This window comes from Anopheles coustani, chromosome 2 (genome assembly GCF_943734705.1).
Source record: "Anopheles coustani chromosome 2, idAnoCousDA_361_x.2, whole genome shotgun sequence".
In the NCBI taxonomy this organism is placed as follows: Eukaryota; Metazoa; Arthropoda; class Insecta; order Diptera; family Culicidae; genus Anopheles; species Anopheles coustani.
This window is the reverse complement of record NC_071289.1, coordinates 29,170,933-29,191,386: the sequence shown is the minus strand read 5'-3', so window position 1 is coordinate 29,191,386 and position 20,454 is coordinate 29,170,933. Positions and strand designations below refer to the sequence as shown.

At 43.2% G+C, this 20,454-nt stretch overlaps 1 protein-coding gene and 1 non-coding gene across 2 annotated transcripts in view; both read left to right on the top strand.

Annotated features, from left to right (window-relative positions):
- Positions 1-20,454, top strand: part of LOC131266887 (LIM domain transcription factor LMO4) — a 201,233-nt gene that overhangs the window by 122,116 nt on the left and 58,663 nt on the right. The window contains exon 7 of the mRNA XM_058269568.1: positions 4,152-4,218. The gene's annotated coding sequence lies outside the window, so the exon portion shown is untranslated. The remainder of the gene's footprint in view (positions 1-4,151; positions 4,219-20,454) is intronic.
- On the top strand, positions 18,931-19,003 carry Trnaa-agc (transfer RNA alanine (anticodon AGC)). The gene has a single exon. It is a non-coding gene; the product is annotated as a tRNA-Ala (tRNA).

Below are 20,454 nucleotides of genomic sequence, written 5' to 3'. Positions count from 1 at the left end.
TGCAAGGTTTGAAAGCGTCCAGCGAGCTTTCACGCGCTTTGCGGTTCGTAGAGTGTTTGGTCCAAGCACCCCGTTGCCCCCCTATGCTGTCCGTTGTCAGGTTTTGAATCTTGAACCATTGGAGCTGAGGTGGCGGGCCTCTCAAGCTCTCTTTGTAGCCGGCCTGCTATCCCAATCGTTGGACGTTCCCTTCCTTTTATCCTCCCTAAATTTTTACACCCCATCACGCCCACTTAGACCTCGTCCTATCCTCTCCCTGGCTAGGCGTCGAACCCAGTTCGGCGCCAATGACCCGTTTCTCCGTGCAGTGCGGGAATTTAATGAGTCTGCTGATTTGTTCGACTTCAACACCTCCCTCTCCACCTTCCGTGCCAACCTTCGCCATTCTCCTTCCTCATAAACTGTATCCGTTCTATTCCTGTTCCATTTTTGCAACATCGCCATTTCCATCACTGTTCTGTTAAACTGTATGCCCCCGCTAAGAATTTGTTAGATTTAAGACTTTATAGAGTGTGAAGCTTGATGCAGACACCAGTAAGCCAATAAATACAATACAATACAATACAATACAATCATCTTGGCCAGCGGCGGAGTGTCGCAACGAGCAACGTTGCTTCCTGCTCGCCTTGCGCGAATTGAACACGGTGTCAAGGGCATCCCGGCAGCACCCTTGGCTGGCATGTTAGGCATGGCCGCGTTCACATTCGTCGCTCCGTCCGGACGACTTGTTGGCGGGGAAAATAAAGACGCCCCGGGGAGCAGACCGAGGCTGCAAAAGGCAGCGCCGCGAATTATTAATGAACTTATCATTCTTGTTTTCAATTAAACGCGAATGCAGCAGCCCACGAGCACCCGAACGCGATGCACAATACCCGATGGGAAGGCTTGGTGATGTGTGTTCGTGAAGTGGCTTGAACGCGCGTTGCACAAATTGGCATCGGTCACGTGGAACGGCGGAGGCCAAACGGAAGGGGTTTTTGTTTGATGCAGTTAACCCTCAACGGCGCATAAAGAGGTATAGTTTTTAGGAAAACAATTTACTTTAATTGCAAGGATCTTAACAACAGCAAATCCGGGAATTATAACAAACATCTCAATGTAAGGTATGACCAAGGACGCTCTAGTTAAGGTTTTGTCGATGGCAGAATTACATTGTTGAATTTTAATTCGCCCCTCTTAGCAAAGCAATTTCAACATTAGTATAATGCTTTATTTTAATAAGTCAGCATAAACAGTTCACTTTTCGTTTTGTGTTTTAGTTTCGAAAGACTAAAACCTGTTTGTTCAAATTATGTCGATTTCTTCATAAATGCGCATAAATAGGCATTGTTATGTTGTGTTTCTGACCATTTTCTAGTATTGGCTTGATGTGTTCAACCTTATGTTATTATCTAAATCACCTCCCTGCCTTTAGGGGTTACTTTCTTTACATATTTTAAGGCACATAATAAATTGACCTTATCATCCGAGCGATGGGTTGCATTCACGCTACATTTTGAGGAAAATCGCGAGAAAATTCGGCATAAACATTATAATAGAATCATATCGTCTAAATTTCACACATTAGATGCTTCCATAGGAGCAAACAAAAAGAAACAGTAGATTCATTTGTAAAAGAGAAAAAGGCGTACCATCGTTCGTAAACAACTCCCACCTTAATGGTGTGAACTAATTAATAGATCATTTTAATAAACGTTATGAATATTGGAGCATTAGTTTTATTTTTTCACAGAGGCTAATAGACCTAGAGGGAGGAGCCCTATGTGGGTGTGTGATGATTAACAGAGCGAGGTAAACTTCATCTAGCGTAATGGAACAACATCTCATCTGTCAAATAGATTCTCACGACGTGACAGCTGAAATGACGGATTGAATTGAGCGAACTGGATGGGTGCGCGTTTAAAAAAAATACGGCCGGCCCAATGTACCTGTGCAAATCCTGTTTTGTCTCGTTTCTTCAGCACTTTGTTTTACCGGTACTATTTCTCCTTGGAACGTGTAGGTGCGTCCCCAGGGTAGGCGAACTGAAGGATGTTGCCCCGCCGCTAATTAGCCGCGTCGCATTTTCCGGCAGGTCGGCGTGGTAACGGCGCGGATAAAATGCACCACTAACAAGCTGGAACATCTTTCGGCTCGGGTTCTCCGCCTCGAGCGCCCGGGAAGAAGGATATCCCTCTTATATCCAAACCCGGGTTTCTGGGGTTCGGGGTTGGGCCTAAGGCACCAAAATCAAACAATTGCACTAATTATTTCCCATCGACGCTTTTGCCTGGGAAAAACCCTAGCGCTTCCCGAGTGGAGCATAATCGGGATACCCTTCTTTCCTGAGCGCTGCGCAGAAATTGGCCAATTGACGAACGACGTCGGAAGGAGCAGCGGGTGGAAGTGGCAGACGCGGTTCACTAATTGAGCGAATCCTTCTCATCCGTCCACGGGCCGATGCTGCACCGATTCGTTACTAACATACTTCCTCACGTTCCTCGTTGTTTGTGTTTTCGCCTCTCCGTGAACCTTTTCGCTCCTTCTTCAGATTGCGTCAACTCTTCATCGTCTTTCGTCGCTCTTGGAGCAAAATGCAATGGCGCTCCTGACAAATGAGGCAAAGAAGGCATGAAAAAAAAAAGAAATAACGCTTCCATCACATCCTCGTCACATGCGCCCATGCTCTCCCTAGTTTTTCTCCGGCTTTTCCACCCCATCATTTATGATCCAAGGTAGCGCTCGGAAAAACGGGTTACTCATGTGTGTTTTTGTGGAGGTGTGTGCTTGTGGGCTCAAGTTTCACCAGCAATCTGTGTTATTTTTTTTTTTTTGCTTCTCCCTTCCCATCGTTATCTCATGCATCACAACGCCTCCCTTCCCAGCACTTCGTCGCACTCCTTCCCAGCTCCGTCGCTTGTTTTTCCTTTCGTTGGAGGCGATGGAGGCGGTCCACTAATTGGCTTCATTTATTAGACTTCTTCTCGGCCGGGCCGCGGCCCGTGCCCGAACGACAAAGGGACGCCCGGGTGCGGAAACGTTCGGTGTCGCGTTTCCTTGCATGATCACCTTTCGCCGAACCCCTTCACCTAGGCCGTCCTTCACGAAGCTTGTGGACTGCGTTTTGGAGGGAACGAAAATTTTCCCCGCTGTCGCTGTCAGCGAATCGTACACTATACCGGCACACACACACGCACGTACACACATATACACACGACACTGCCAACCTGCTGCACAATCCACAATCTGTACCCTATGCATACACACACATACACAAACACAAGTACCTGCTCTCCCATGAGTAGCGTTTCCTCCTCGGGCTCTCAAGGGCTTAAGGCTTTAATTAATTAATTGATCGAATCGATACCGCAGCTCGTTTACCTCCCTTTTCCGTTTTCTTCCCCTCTCCCGAACATCGCTTGTGCCTTTCGGGCGCTCGTCATGTTCATTTACATGATGTGCAGCATCGGACAAAGAGGGCCCCGTTCTCGTGCCGGTTCTTACTCGCACCGGAAATGTACGCGAGGGCGTTTCGATAACGTGTGGATGTGGTTTCTGATCCGCATTCTGCGAAATTGTTGGTTGGCTGCATGTTTCATTGGCGTGCGGTATAAATAAACCTTCATTATTTCGAAAATATTTAAAACTTATTCGAGGAACTTTCGAAAGGATTTATTATTATTCACTCATTTTTGAGAATGCTCCTTTGCTGAAAATTTAAATTTTTCTTTGCTCAACATTAAATTAATTTGAGTAAATGTGCGCTAAAAAGAAACAACTCGTGCACAACAAAAAGTTTTTGTTTCTGATGAAAAAGCCTAATTAACCTCAATCTAGGCATTCTGGAGCAACCTCATCTATTACTGAAACCTTTTTCCTCGTAAATTAATTTGAGCTGGTTCTGGAAATAATCAAATGACGTTGAGGGTGTGGGTGCTGTTTAAATGTGTGCGGGTGGAAAACCCTTCTTCTCGGAAGACAACGATTTTCCCATCCTCATACTATTCCTTCGCGAATGACAATCTCGTCATCGTCCCTGCGCTAATGTGGTTGTGTGAGTGTATGTGTGTCTGTGGGTCGTTTTGTTCTAGACGACCTATTTTACCGGCGGCTCAGCACGGTTGCTCCATTTCTCATTTTTCTCTCATTCTTGGTTCTTTGTCTCTTTCCAGATTATGCGATATTATCAGCGTAATTAAGGATATAATTAACTTAAAAGGATAATTCACATCCAGGAAGGTAAGTCTTTTGATGACCTTTTTTCTCCCTTGGCTAGTTTGATCGTTAATGTTTTTTTTTGTTGTGCGCCTTATTTGGTTTTCTGTTAATTACGGCGCGTTTGTACGGTTACGCCTTCAAGTCGCTACGCTTCGAGCGTACACCGAATAGATTTTTCTCGAGCTTCATTTACCTCTTGCGCCTCACTTCATATTCTTTGCAAAGGCAAAAATGAAACCGAAAAAAATTATTTCAACAGCATAACGAAACAGTTACTGCGACGCATTAAAATAGGGGGAAAAAATACTATGGAGAAAAAAACCACCTCAGGTGGTGCGTTTTGACATTCCTTTGCCCATTCTGGTTGCCATTTCTCCAATTTCCCAGATGATCTGGGTGGCTCCTGCCTTCGCCTTCTCTGGGGGGAAAGGATTGGCCTGCTTTTTTCCGGTCCGTTGGGGGTTTTCTCGGCCAACTTCATTCTATTATCTGTCGCTTGTATCTTTCTTAATTTGAATAAATTAATTAGGATTATACCTTTCGTCCTTTCGTCCCTGCAGCCACGCGACGGGAGTGGGACTTAAGCGTTAGCCAAGGCAAGGTCTACAACCGGAACCGGACCGGAGGAAAATTACTGCAATATTCATTCTCTAATTTAGCGACGCTTTTGGCTCACGGCATTGGCTTCAAGGAAAGTCCAGTACAAATGATGTCCTGTTGTATACGGTTTCTTTAAACCTTTAGTTGAATAGAGTGGGTATAATTTAGAGTGAGCCATTTTTAACAGGACGTTCAGTATTGTGTCTTAGTGCATTACAGTAGAAGTCGATATGAGTCTCGTTTCGTCCATGGACAAACAAAGCTTTGGGCAAGACAAACTAACATATGTAAATGATGAAGAAAACTTGGAGCAAAACAAAACGATTTCCCTCACAAACGAAACCATTTCCATCGGGCTCAATTACGGAGGGAGTGTATGCACCCCAAAAAACCTGAAACAAAAAAAAAGCAAGAAGATAACAAGATGGATCTTATTCTTTCACCCTTAAAAAGCACAGACGGGTGCTGCCGACTGCCTGGCCCAGTTGATTACAATTTTAATTGGATTGCGCCTTCGGTAGCGACCGCACACCACACACCGCCCGAGTAAAACGCATCCTTGCCTACCCCGTTCGGCAAACCCTTGTCTCACCCTAACAAAAAAACCACCCCTTTCCCAGCGGAAAGCATTGTGTTGGGGTTGATGCGAGAGATAGGCCGCACACTTCGTGTTTAGCTTGGGAGGAAGTGCTTGTTTTTTCTCTACTCATTCCTCCACCTTTTTTCGCCTAACGATTAACCCCAGGGTCAATATTACCAGACACCCTTGGGTTTACAGTGATAGAAGAAAGTTTTTTACCGTTCTCTTGATTGTTCCAAAACATATAAGGAAAAATTCAAACACGGAACAGGGGTGTTCACGTTTTCCGGATGGATCAAACCAATATCATATAATTCGGGGTGACGGAAAAAATCGACCCGTAATCGTCGAAAGTATTCGATTCCATTTTATTTATTTCACCCTGCTGCAAATCGTGCCATCACGAGATAGTTTTCCTGCAGTATCGGTTCCCTATGAAAGCGGGTTTTTTTTTCTCGCAGGGGAAATATTTTGACACTATAATCCGCTGATTTATGGTGAACTTGTGGCCCAAATTGGCGTTATCGCATGCACCGTTATCGACCGTATAATGATGCAATTATTCAAATCGTGACAGGGTGGGCAGATCGCTCTAAGCGCCCGACATGTCAGGCTGTGATATAAATTTGTTTTAAATTGATTTTTTTCATTCTCATGGTGATAACGATGACGCTTGTTTTAATCGTCTATCATACCGTCTTCGTAGCGTTTTTAAGCGTCTTTGCCAAGCAATCCGTTCAACAACTCTTGCCATGTACTGTTTGTGAAGAGAACCAGAACCTTTTTTTACTAGAGCTTATATTTCGTTTGGCCCGTGGCTCGTTTCTAACTCTTTGGGCAGTCCTTTTCCCTCGCAGCTGCAAAATAGCCAAGAGTGATTAAACCAGATATCGTCCGAAAACACGCGAGGAAATCCAGCAGGTCTGCTGCACGAGTCCCTTCCCTCTTTCGCGGTCCCCACACTGCCCCGCTCTTTATCATATTTGCCTTCCGAAGTCTACTAGAAAGAAAAAAAAATTCCATCCTTTTCCTTTTTTTATTCTGTGTTTTGAATATCCACCTACTTAATTGCATTTTTAGCTTTAGTGTTCTGGTTTTGATGCTTTAAGCTGGCTAATTTTTTCTATTTTTCTACCCCCACCATCCCTGCGTGAATGCCCGGAAAATTGGTGGTAATTCGAAATTGTTTTCCCAACCACCTGACCTTACATCGTACCAGCGCACTTTACGGTTCACGGCGAAGGATAAAAATATATCTACCTCCTTTGCCTACCTGCATTGCGTACGGTCGGGCGAAATCCCGATCCAAAGTAAGTAATGGACGGGACCTACTAAACGGCAGGGATAAGGGATGTACGCCGTCATGTTTAACAGGCTCTAAAAAATCCGATAATTATGATTAGCCGCAGCAAAAACAGCGCACCGCTCCTTTATCTTCGCTGGGGCTTCTCATGAATGCGAAATGGGTATTAACGATGGGATCCTAACGGTTCTAATTTACTTAGTGGGAGCACCATTTTTTAATCGGTTGAATTTGTGTGTTTGAACTTATTCTTTAATTTTAATCGGTTTCGTGTGGTTATTCTCATCTGTACCTTGTTTTGTTTTTTTGCGTTCAACAATTAATTTGATAATGGTAGAAGTTTTAGTTAAGCTGGAAACTTAGCTTGAACCCTTGATAAAATCAGTTAAGCTAATAAAAAGTATTATTTTCTATTACAATATAAATTGAACATACTGTTATCTAAAATTCTACAGTTTATAAAATAGGGTAAATTGGTGCGTTGGAAAATATTTATCGTTTTACTTTTTAACTTATGAGCCTTCCGGACCGTATATTCCATAGGACCATCCTCACTGCAAACACACTCCGATTGGGCAATGGAAAACTTCCAAGTAAACAATGGTAGATTTATGTGCCTTTTATGATTGCAAATCACTCGTTAAATAATTCATACTGCTTCCATTTACCACCATCATCGTCACAGTCCAACTCGGTGCGCGTGCCATCACAGTTACATTCATCCATTTTTACCGTTTTTGTTCGTTTTTTATTCGTCCCACTCCGTCATCCTTCATCCGGCAGGAAGCGATCGCAGCTCTTCCCTTATCAAACCCTATTTCAAGTGCGATTCTTCACCGTTTGGTCTGCCCTTTGGACGCCTACGCACACGCACCCGTACGAGTAAAAGGGCGATTCTTTTTTTTCGTTTTTGGTTGATATCATTTTAATGATTGTGACGAGGGTTGCAAATGGAATTGTACTGCTTTGCAGAAGTGTGTAGCGAAGAGTAAAATGTGTGTATTAAATCAGAGTTACATGTGTGGGTATGTGTGTTTGTTTGAAAATGTTTCATACAAATGCCTGAATTGTTTTTCGGTTTGAGCGTATGAAAGAAACAGTCTATAAATATGTTATTTCTTTTCAAAAAAACGCACTTCGATATGTTTTACACTTTTGAGAAAACAATATATTTTTCGTTGGTACATCACAACATTCTTGTTGGATGAGTCCTGACAAAATTGGTAACAGACTGTCGGCACAAAGATGGACCGTTTCGGTTTGGCTAACGTGTATTGGTGCGTCTAACTCCACCATTTTTTCCTCCCCACGTCACTCTCGTCATTACCCTCCCATCTATAACGAAAATTCAATTACATCCTACGACATTCCCTTCGGCGTGCGGTGTGCTCGTCCGTGTCTCTGTATGGCGCTTTGGTGTAGGGTAAATGAATCGGAGAAATTTAATTACTACGCAGAGGGGTGGGCCACAGCGCCACCCTCGCCACAAAACCATCCGCTCCTGCGTCATCCACGCGTCTTTTCTTCGATTGCGTGCTGCTGCGCTTTTCGCTCTTCGTTTTTGCACGCGCGGAGCGGGTCCGCTGCAATTCGATTTGCATTCCACTCTTCCGGCTGCTGTTTGTCATAAATCCTGCCCATTATTATTACATTTATTGGATTACACTTGTTTCGATCATTCATCTTCTTCCGCCCATTGCGGATGGCTTTATGCGGGAAGTGGTCGGCGCGGCTACAGATTTCCACCCCTTCTGGGGGAGTGGGAAGCTGGGCGATCTGGACGCACGGGGCATCTCGATTTAATTAGATGAGGGGCATTTTTTCGTAATTAAATTCCATTGATTGATGTGAATTGTTTGTCCATAAAGCGTGCAAACGATCTGCCGGCTTCAGCACTGCGGTTGCATAGGATCTGCTGTTAGTAATTTTATTGCGAAACGTTTAAAACATTATTTATTAAATTTAATTGTTTTGTGAACATATGTTCCACACCACCATTTCTATGTTATCAAGTTTCAAATTATCAATGGTTTATGTATTGAGGAATATATATTTTATCAAATTAAAGAATTCTGAACTCACGGCTTTCATTTGAAAGCCGTCAATTTATACAACGTCACCTTGCGACGATAGCGGTGCTCAACGTGCGCCTGTGATTGCGTGTCTTCGATCAATTAAAACCTATTCACCGTCGACAGCACCGTCGTCGTCGTTGTCGTCGTATTGGAATCGTAATTGGTTGCCCTTTTCGTCCGAGCGTCTTCGTCCGCATGCTGCCACTCTCTAAGTGCACCAGATGCGTACGAAGCACGTGCTTGAGTAATGATTTATGTTACCACCTCGTCGACGAGCCATGTTGATTACGATCCCCTTTCACCGTTACCACCTTCCACCAGGCCGTGCTGCACTGCTTGCGAATTAACAACAATGAATTTCCATGTTCGAATCCCCAAAACGCCCAACCGATGGTGGGTGGTATGGCGTGGTCGAACGTCATCGGTTTGGTTGAGCGGGGAACTCCCCAGGACCTGGTGAGGGTGGATATGAGTGTTAGATGGCGCTTCCACCCTTCCCGAGCCCCCTTTCTCCCGCCAGAAAGGGGGGGGGGGGGGGTTCGAATCACCACAACAATGCAGCGAGTGGTCCAAAGCGAAAGGTCCATGCCTAATTAATGAGCCGTAATTTGTAGTTTGCGTTTTCCAACCCAACCTATGATTTATTAATGAAGATGAAATTCCTCTCCTTCCTGCACGGGAGGGTTTGGCCTTCCCAAAGTACAATTTCCGCTTTGTCGGGCCGGCCCCCGCACGAGGTGGGCGGTTTGTTGGATCGTTCAGTCCCATTTCGGACAGGGATATTCGGTCACTTGATTGTCGACCACGGGCTGGCATAGTTTAGCTGGCAATCAACGCAATGCAAAAGCTAGGCGAGCATCTCGATGTTTGCGTGTGTCAAGACAGTCTGCTACAGCCGGACAGATTGTTTTAATGATACAAAACCTACCAACGGCGACGAGTTGACGATAATAAAGAATAGATAGAACGATGGTTACGAATGAATTAGGAGAAGGTGAGGCAATATGTACGCCTTGAGGGGAACAAACTCTTTTTATATTTTCTTCCTTAATACTGTTGCTATTTAATCAAATTTATTAAAACAGTATTGTAACAAATAAATATTCTTTTTTATTTAAGTTGCAAACATCTTTCAATTCCTAAATATAACTGAGTAAATACTACACCGTTTTTCTGAACCTAAAATATTTTTTCCTGTCTACTCTCATCAAAAGTGATGAAAAATAATGCAAGACAAATTTAGTTCTGAATAAAAGACCTCCGATTCGAGGGGCAGTCGCTATTCCGATCTGATGCCGTTGGACGTCGCAGACGATCCGGGGCTGCTCTAGATTTATAATTAATCGGAATATTAACGCGACCGTCTAATGGTATGATAATCGCTTTTTGATTATTATATTACGTGCTAGGAAATAAACGTGCCAGACTTCTTTGGTCGCTCTCTTTCCGCGCAACAGTCATGAAAAATCAGTCTTTTGTTCTGCGTGACTGATTCCGTCTAAGCATTGGCTCAGTTGGGTGGTAAGTTTTATTCGCCAGTTGGTGTAAGTGTGAAGGATTTTCTTTCCAACCTCTGGTCAAGCTCTTGTCCTCTGTGGTTCAATTTATTCTACTCACACTGAAACACATTTGTCGGTGGGAAACTGCTCTCATGATGAATCTTTTGAAGCTAGGAAGGTGCGCTACAATCTATTCCTTGAAGCAACACCAAAGTTTGTTAAAATGTAAATGAATCGCGTTTTTTTTTGTTCTGGAGAAAGAAGAAACAGGTATAGTCAATGGAAAATTACATGCTAATGTGAATTGCGTCAAGGCACGTGATACGAGCTTTGGCGGCGTTTGCCACGTGGTCTTACACAATTACTTGTCGTGACTGAAATAAAATTAACCCGTCCTCGCTTTGAAGAAAACTCAAATTTACATCAAAAATAGTCTTTTATTAGCTGTACAATGATTTTTGCCACCGTTTGCAACAATTCTTGTTACATGAAATAATACGAATATTAATAACATGACCATTCCAAATGTTGTCAAGATCTGTTACTATGACTCCAAGAAATAACAGTCACAAGTAGAACAAAACCCCCATTTGAATGAGAAAAGTTAGCTTGGACCAAAATAATCTTCGATGGACGCTTCTGCCATAGACATCCAGAGACCATCTTAAGCCTTAGCAAAGGAGAAAAATCATTCACTCTGCTTCTTTGCTCTAGAGAAAAAATGAATACCGGAACAGATGTTATCATTCGTTGCAAAAACAAAGTAAGAAAGTTTAACGCAGACCAGCTCTGGTGGTCAAGCCTTTCTTTGAAACACAATTTCTTTCCACTGGCTAGTTGTGAAAGAGAAAGAATTTTATAAGACGCTTAGAAAAATCTTTCGACACACCACAAACCACAATACGACCACTGCATTCCCCTTTTTGGAAATGTGCAGGCAAACGGATTTTGTGACGCCTTGTAAGATTCAAGGCTTGAATGTTCGTGTCCTTCAAGATCGGAAAAAAAAGAAACATTAAAAACCATCTCAATGGGGGTATTATGCAGGGTTTTATAGCTGCAATTCTTGCAGTTTCCAGAGGGAGGTTTTTCATAACCACGACAAATGTGTCGTTTTTCCCAGATTTAGCTCCCACGGATCGGTTGAAAACTGCTATGGTTGCCATGTGGTTTTGTTTGGTCCCTAAGATCCAGAAGTCGGTTAAAATGGAATATTGCAAAATTCACTCATCCATATATTTCCTTTAAATCTCTATTGACTCCTCGCACTTAATGCATAAGACAAAGAAACAGTTAGAAAGATGTAGAGTGCACGTGATGTACAAAACAGAATTACTTTTAAAATAATGATAATGTTTGGAAATTTTGCTGTTCAAATTGTCTTATTGAATAGATAAACATATGCCAGCAATAAATTTAACTCCATTTTTGGTTGTTTATATGACCTGTGTCTAATGACGCATTACTACGAAAACGAAAGATTTTAATCTACTAAATGTATCCTCTAGGTTCGCTCGTGTATTGGGTGTATGTTACTTCCGTAACTAACCCGGTATGAAATTCTTGGGGAAAAGGTTTTTCTCCATAAGCTGTGAGTCCCATGTATTGGCGCCAACAAAGGTGCTGCGAGCAGTTGTATGCCAGCATGTTGAAAAAAAATTCCTTGCCGCTTTTTACGCACTACCTGGCGCCTCCATCGCGAATTGGGCCGCCCGCCTATTTCTGGCAAGTTTTTGGAAGATCTATTGCTTTCCATTCGGTGTTTTCCAGATTAAGGTTGGCCAAACGGTGGGCTCACCCTCGTGGGCCGACACTCTCACTCTCACTCCACTCCAGTGTCACACAATGTAGAGTGGAACGCACGCCATGAATTCAATTTAATATTCGTTAACAGGTAATCAATCATCCCTACCAATATAGGGAAATGTTTGTAATGAAATTAAATTTCATAGAAAACACGCTGAGTATGTGTGTGGTCGGCAAAATATGTTTGGTTGTGTACGTTTGACTAAATCGAAACTATGTTTGCATGTGTTAGAGTTTTGCATGCCTGTAATAGGTCTGCGCGGCTCTCTGCAGTGAACAAAATTAAGCTTAATGGTTTGTTATATTTTTGATGCCATGATTGTAGTACAGTTAAAAATATGTCAATCAAATCTTTACGTTGTGCACATAGTAATTATCATCAAATTATTGTGTATTACCATCTTCCTACTTTAAAACATGTAGTTAAGCTTAGCATCCACACTCAAATCAAGGAGCAAAATTGCAACCAACTTGTCGATTTTTCCACGCTTTTCAACCGTATTGGTGAGTTCTAAATATTTCCATCCGCTCCGTCGTTCCAAGGTAAAGACGGTGCAATAGTACACTTGCTAGAAGTGTGTATCGCTCGAGTACGGGCCGCGCCACGTTATCGTCATCGGCGATATAATTTCCGGTAATATGAACATAATTTCATCCCTTTTTGCATCCCTTACCCACGCAAACATACACCCCACAGCCGACACTCAAACACACAGCCGTCCGTCCTTTTGTACTCGGCCAACACTGTACGGCGCGGCGTCAGCCATTGACTGCCCTTCACGGAAAATGTGTTTGGCAAGGAGAGCGGCAACAAAATAAAAATAAAAAAGAACCCCAAACACTACAGCAAGAAAGCCGTTTGATTGAACAGCTCCAGTTGAGTTCGTTTCTGCGTGCCCTACGCCCGTCGCCAGCTCAACACCCCTCCCCATCCGGCCCACGGTTCAGCCGCTTAACCTTCGACAGACAAACTTTTCTGGCCCAAGGAGCTTACGGTGTGTCTCGGCTGCCCAGTTTTGGCCTTGGGTGCGAAGGTGGAAGAGCGAAACAACGGCTCAGCAAAGCTGTACGGAGCGGAAATTGGAATGAATGCCTTCAATAGCGGGAGTGGGGTGGTAGGAAAACTGCTGGAGAGAGAGTGAAAATCAAACGGCCCGCGATCTTTATGATGGCGGGCTTGGGAAAGGTCGTGAACAGTGCTCGGAAAGATTAAAGCGAAAAACTGTAGTAAAAGATTTTTCCTCACCCGTGGTTGTACGATAGACATATGATACATTTTTTCGTATTTTTTATCGGTATCAAATTTACACGGTGATGAATTTTATAGAACCATCATCATTAAATGTTTGTAACAAAACGTATTTATATTTTTTCAATTTATGTAGTATATGGTTTAGTAATAAATGTCGGAAACATTAAGTATGTTATAAAACTAACATCGAACAAAAATTCCAATCTAACTAATCATCATACGCCTCAACAAATTATTTATTTAATTAACGCATCATACGCATGAAGCTTGAAAAATATGCTCACATAATGAGCCACTCGCTAAACTTGCTCATTCGCTTGAACAAGTGCACCCACTAGCTGGGAAATGAGAGACTCAATCACCAACATCCCATTCATTTGTAACGAATCATAAGCTACTGGGAAGCAACATGATGCAACTCAAGTAGAACCCTGTCGGCTGCACAATTTTTTTTTACCGTCACACAAGTGCGACACCGTGAATGCATAATACGAACGAAGGGAAGGAGTGAAGTAAAACATGCTCATCATTAGTGCGAAAAAATCCCAATTAGACTCTGACAATTTACACTAATTAAAAAGTGGCTTTATCAAGTCGAGTGGTGTTGCGGCATTTTACTTGCGGATGGATGACATTTTATTTATTTTATTTGCGGGTCGTATTTTTTTCCAATGGTTACCTTCTATGGAGCATGTTTGTATGTGTTCGAAATTGTTTCCTTCAATTGCGGATGTCACGCTCAATCCGTAGCCGCTCCTTCCTCTAAAGGACCCTTATTTGTAGGCAGCCTGGTCGACTTGACACTCTTCTATGTCTGTTCAGTAGGCATTGTACGATCATAACGAGTGACATTTTTCAGTTAAATTAATTAGACAATTTATCTTTGCTTTTTTCAAGTGTACAACAATGTTTTTTTCTTCATTGACCTCAATAGTAGAAAATTTGTATTGGTTTTGCATATTATTTTCCTACTTTACATGACGTTTCAAAGAATTTTTATTAAATCAAATTTTCCTTTAACATAAACCTTTCGCATTATTTCTTGTTTTGCTTGTTTTTTTTTCCTATTTGTACTACATCCCAATCGGGCAGTAAAATCGCATTGGAAAATGTGTACGTTTTTCCGCAACTGGTTGGTTGTATTTTTCCTTCCCTCACTCTCACTTTCTCCTCATGCTCCTGCACGCACACGTCTCACCTTCCCGTACCTGCAGCCGTCTATTAAGTCGCACAATCCAATCAGAACTGAACCCACGCTTTCAGGTGACGGTGTGGCGTCTCGAGTTGACGCTCGGAAATTGGTTATCCTTCAAATAAACACGGTCACCGGTGTGTTGTCCCACCAGCCTTTTAAAAACTCTTGCGCTCGATTTCCTTCGTTCCACCTTTCCAGCGATTTCGTTTTGTTATTATTTTTCCCGTCTTCCGTAAGGTTGACGGCAAGAATCGATAGTTCGACGAAAAATCGAGCGGAAATCGACACAATTTGGTACGTAAGCGAGTGGAAGTCGTACGGAATCGTCATCGCCACTGTTTCGATCGTGTGGCCTGGGTCGTTCGAGGGAGCAGGAAGTTGCTAACTGTCAGCCATATGTATGTGAGTGGTTGATTTTTATATGTCCCCGTTCTTGGATGAGCGTGTTCTAGTTTTTATTTTCGAGAAACATTAAAAACAGTGTTATGTATCGGTTTATCTCAAAGTAGTACGTAATAAAACCCAATTGAAAACCCCCATTTGCAGATTTCCATCGAAACGAAACTTTTTTATCGTTATGGTACTTGGCTGAAAATTCAATCCATCAACCGACAAGAAAGTACCAAGTGGATTATCAGCTCCAATTCTCTTCCCCTCGAAAAGCTGCTCGGTGTTAGTGCCAGGCCGCACGAAAATGAATCCAACTCCTAATTGAGTGCACCGAGAGGGGGTAGACGGCCGTGCCAGGGGAGCAGGGAGAAGAAACTGTGGTTGGCAAAATTGCATTTTCCCCCTCGCATCCGCTGTTTCCAGGTCGGCAGGCATCTCCTTGGCAGGCTCGAACGCGCGCCCCGGCATAAGCTTAATGGCAGTCGAACGGAGTGCAAATGGTCTGATGATGATGATACGCCGTTGTCAAACACCGGGAGACATCGTGTCAGCACGGGGGCGCTATTTCGTTGCCGAAGGTTGTCTCCTCCTACGGTCGAGACGGCCGTCGCTAGTCATTAGTTTCCGTTTTCAATTTGGCTTCACATTGACTTCCATTCTTTCCGGTCCAATCGTTGGCTTTTTCTTGCGCACTCGTGGTGGAATCGTGATGAAAAAGCGCTAAACGAGATTGAGACAAGAGTGATGAATTAGAAGATTGGATCCGTTGGGGGGGGGGGAACACTGGTAAAGGAAAGCGGGAAGCTATTGAATGTGTGGCCTGTGATCCTTGAAGGGATTGCCACACGTCGAAGGATGCTGCCAAAGAAGAAACCTTCCGACCTGACGCAGTGTTCCACATTCGGGTTGATTTTCGATTGTGCTCGGTATGCACCGAACTTTTCACCTTTTGCAAAAAGAGCCGGTTTTGGTCGTACTGACATAACAAGCGTACGTCGCCTTGGAGGGACTGTTGACGGAAATGAAGTCCTATTTCCTTCCACGGAAGTTGAGGTTTCCGGTGTAGGTGTCAACAAGATTCTGTGCATCGGTGACAGGTGCATCTTGATGGGTACCAAACGAAAAACCTTCAGCGAACTGACCTAAAGTACTAGGAAATATTCATCTGACTGTTGTTTGAAGGTGTTGCGAGATAGGTGGTCAGATACTTCGTCCTAACGTATCTTATCTGACGTGAATAAAACGTTGTTTTCGAAATCAGTTTAAATTATTGAAAAAATAAGTATGAGGTATGCTTTATGAGCTATTTGCTCCCGGTATGCCGCAAAGTTCACCGAGAAAAGAGCCAAGTATAATGAAAATACACGAAAATTGGGTTTTGTTAAGCCAATCTGCAAACATTTTTAAATTTGCAAGGATGCAATAATGTGCAATTTTCTAGATTTTCATCATTTTAAAAGATTTAAAGTCTCACATGAATAGGAATAAGTTGGTCAGACTAATACTTTTATACTATTTAAAAAATGTCATAGGACATAGCCACCCCTGGCATGTCAGTAGTTTAAACAAAACAGGGTAACAATCAAATCTAATTTGACCTATGAGGCTCCTTACCCGAAGATCCAATTCTAGTATAACAATGAGAAAGTTAGCACTAACGTTACACGAGTTTCACTTTGTTTTACATCACTAATTAGACAAACTTAAATTGTACTTCACTCAAAAGCTCCATAGCTTCCCCTCGGGCTTACAAGAAACCAAAATAATCTCATTCCCTTCTAACGCGAGTAATTTCTTCTCGCACAACCATCCACCCCCCAATGGAAGTTTACGCGTTGTTCACTGCTCAGAATCTTCTCAGACTCACTTATAGGTTTTCCTCCCCCGAACCATTTCCCCAAGTCTATGTCACCCACTTGGTACGGAATGCCAGAGTATTTGGATACTACCGAGAGTGCGAGCAAAACGTACTGCTAAAAGGGCCGAAGGGAGAAGATGGGATGAAAAAAAAAACATGGAGAACAAAAACACAGCATAACCATAAAACCCATAAAAACCATTTACGGTGAACCGAACCCATGGCCACCACCCAGCGCCAACCGAAACCGAGCTCCTAACCGGGCATGCCGTTGCGTCCTCTACGCACGTAATGAGCTAATTTAGCTTTAAAATTTTCTACACTAATTGACAATTAAAAATCTAATTAAATTAACCGAGAAAACAAATTTTTGGCCTCACCTCTCACGCGGCCAGACTGTTGCGCGCCACCAAGTAGGAACCCCCGTCCGTCGGCGTTCGTGTGCCTCGCCGCATTTGTTTTGTTGTGCGGGAGAATGTGTGCCGGTATGCTGTGCGTATCGAAAGTTTATTTTTTTCAAATCTGCATGAAAACCTCGAGCGATAATGACACTTTGTTAGATTGGGGGAGCAAATTGATTTTTGATCATGATGATAATGTGACTTTTAGAGCAATCTGTATTGTTGGTTCAAGCTTTAAAATTTCGATCAATGAAATCAAACTGATCAACCTTCCTTCACGCGTTGCAATTTCAGAAAACAAAATCATTGAAAACACCGAAGGCAAATATTATTATGACTGGCTATTGTTGGGCACAAATCCTTCACATAGCTTTAGCTACCCTACCGACTTATAATCCAAACCCTAACGATTGGTCCGGTCCTTTACGCACACATTCACCTTCAGCCAAACTGAAATCGGAACCGATCGTTCTAAATCCGTAACCCGTGCCTAATTAGAAGCGGATAAGCGGCTTTTCTCCCTAATTTGGCACCGGTCTTTCCGGGTCTTGTTTTCTCGTTTATGCTTAGGTGGTTTGGCAAACATATCCAATCACCGATCGTCGCCGAGTGCCTACGACCCTAGCCGATGGTCGATCTGAACGTGAGATTAAGTTTTTGCAAGGTCGAACGGTACGTCTGATCATACAAAAAAAAAAAAACAAATAAGCCCGACGGCGGAGCCGACGATCTCCGGCAACGATCTTCGAAACCGATCCGGTTTTGCAAACGGGATCAGAGGGTAGATTAAGCTCGGGGGCCTTTTCGGCGATCTAATTACGATAGCCGTAGAAGGGCACGGGTGGAAAGGAAAACGAAAAGGAATTAATAAAAGAAAATTAGCATTAATCTGGGACGTCGCGTCCTGGGGAAGGTAATTAGTGGACAATTCATTTCTCTTCCCTTCGCTCGATGCTTTGCTTAATCTTTCCACTAACTCAATTTTTATCACGCGCAACATTAATCTTAACCCACGTTCGTTGATAACGATGATACTACTTGAATAGTATCTTATCGCTTTAGCTGTGTACATGTTTTTAGGCCGATCGCCGTTTTCAGACCTACCGAATATTGAGTGAAAGCAAAGCTACATCCTTTTCCTGTTTTCTTCTTATCATATCTTATTCTGATTCAATCTTCCTTTCTACTGCTTTTGCCAATTCTATCTTTTACCGTATATGTTCTGTTTTTAAGTGTTGTAACTAACTTACAAGTGAAGATTGTTAAAAGTTTAAACAAAGCTATTAAATATGTGTCTTTACAATTTTACTTAAGGTTCTCCACCTTCCACAGCGAATGCCACTTCGATACGAAAATCCGCAACAACAGAAACAAACAAAAACATAACAAAGAAACTTAACGAGCCCAGATTCCCTTTTTCACACATTCGTGCTTCAGATTGACAATTCCTTTCCGCAACGCATGAGCCGTTCGTTTTGGCATCCCCAAATTGTAACTTTCCTTTCACTTTTTGTTTCGTCCACAATCCGTTTACGGTTTTTTTTTTAATTTATATGATATACCCATACGAAAAGTGAAACGGTTCATTTATCGCTTAATTTTTATCGTGTCTACTTCTGCTGTGCTCAACTCACGACTAGTGGCCGTATGCCGCTTAACGTTGTCCCTTCCCTCGACATCGATCGGCAGGCGAGGAGCGATATGTTTTAAAAATAACTTCAAGCGATGTTTTACCTGCACTAAAAGTTGGGTAAAAGTGAATCGGTTTTCAACAGGGGGTGTAGCTCAAATGGTAGAGCGCTCGCTTAGCATGTGAGAGGTACCGGGATCGATACCCGGCATCTCCAAATGGGAAAGTTTATTTTTAATGATACATTTTATTCTACTTTGATATATGCACATGGCTGAGGGATGTCATTTCAAACACTTTTGGAAGTAAATTGCCTATGTTGCTCAGATAGAGTAGAATATTGGGTCACAATACCTTCAAATCTGGGTTCCTAAATGTTCCCGCGCCTACCAAAGTGAAGCAAAGGCTTTCGCCTCTCCGTTGGCTTGCGGCGAGTCGAACTATCCCTTGTCAACTTGTCCGTCACCGTCACCTTTGGTTTCGCAATCCGAAGCTTAACCCGGTTTCGCATGTAATCAACCAGCCCGCGTCTGGTGGCGGACAGTCGGCATCACCGGAAAGGCGCAATGTTGGTGTCGACGGAAATGCAGAGCTGGAAAACCAAAACCACTGCGTCCTAATGAGCAAAACCAAACCTTCCACGCCGACGCGTCTTGCAATCGGCCGGGCGTTCCGCGTGATTCGCTGTTGTTGGCCAAGGTTCAATCGAGTCATGTAGTTGATTTTTCCTAATGCTTCCTTCTGTTGTGACTACCCATGTGTGACTGTATGCGAGCATTCGCAATATGCTGCGCGGATGCCATGATTAGCGTATCACGATCCTTTAGATTCGTTTATTGTTGACAAAACTAGTACTAAATCTGAAATAAAATAAAAATTTCTATTTATAAAATATTTCTTTAGTTTTTTCAGCGTTAACATATTGGATCAGACTTTTGCCAAAAAATTGATATTCTCTATCAATATCATAAACCTTTCCTTTAACGGTAACTAGTAACTCATCACACTGGAGCACTGGAACATAAGTATTTAATAATTAATAACAAACATTGATTCATCTCTTCAACCACGTTTTGCTCCTAGGGGGATTCAACCAATCCGCAATCCGCGACCCATTTGGCGACTTTCAAATTTATCTTGATTCCATTTCGATCTAATTAAATTTGAGCGACACTCGAAGGGGAGCCCGACGGCCCGGCCCATGAAGGGGGCAGTGAAGGCAGGAACCAAACTCCAAGAGAGAACTTGAACACGCTGTCCCTTATTTCTTCAGTCGGGGTTTTACTCGCACCACCAAGAAAACGTGGCGATAGGAAGCGACGGAGGAAGGTCCTCGTGGAGGGAGAACTCCCGGGGAACCAGCTCTGGCCACTGCGCGGAAGGAGGGCGCACAATAAAACAGCGACATTCGGCAGGTCCAGAGGCAACGTGTGAAAAAAAGGGGAACCAAAAGAGCAAACGTGAGACAATAATCGGCACAGTCGCGGCACTGAGGCCAGACCAACGGCCGACTTGCGGCTTGATTGGGCCTCCCGAACGCACACGAACGCTAATGAAGTAAACCTCCTCCGTGCTCCTGCTAAGGAGGCTTGAGTGTCAAAGATCGTGGCACGGGGGGAGGGATTTGGGGGGTTGTTGTGGGGATGCAGAATGATGGCGACAAAAATC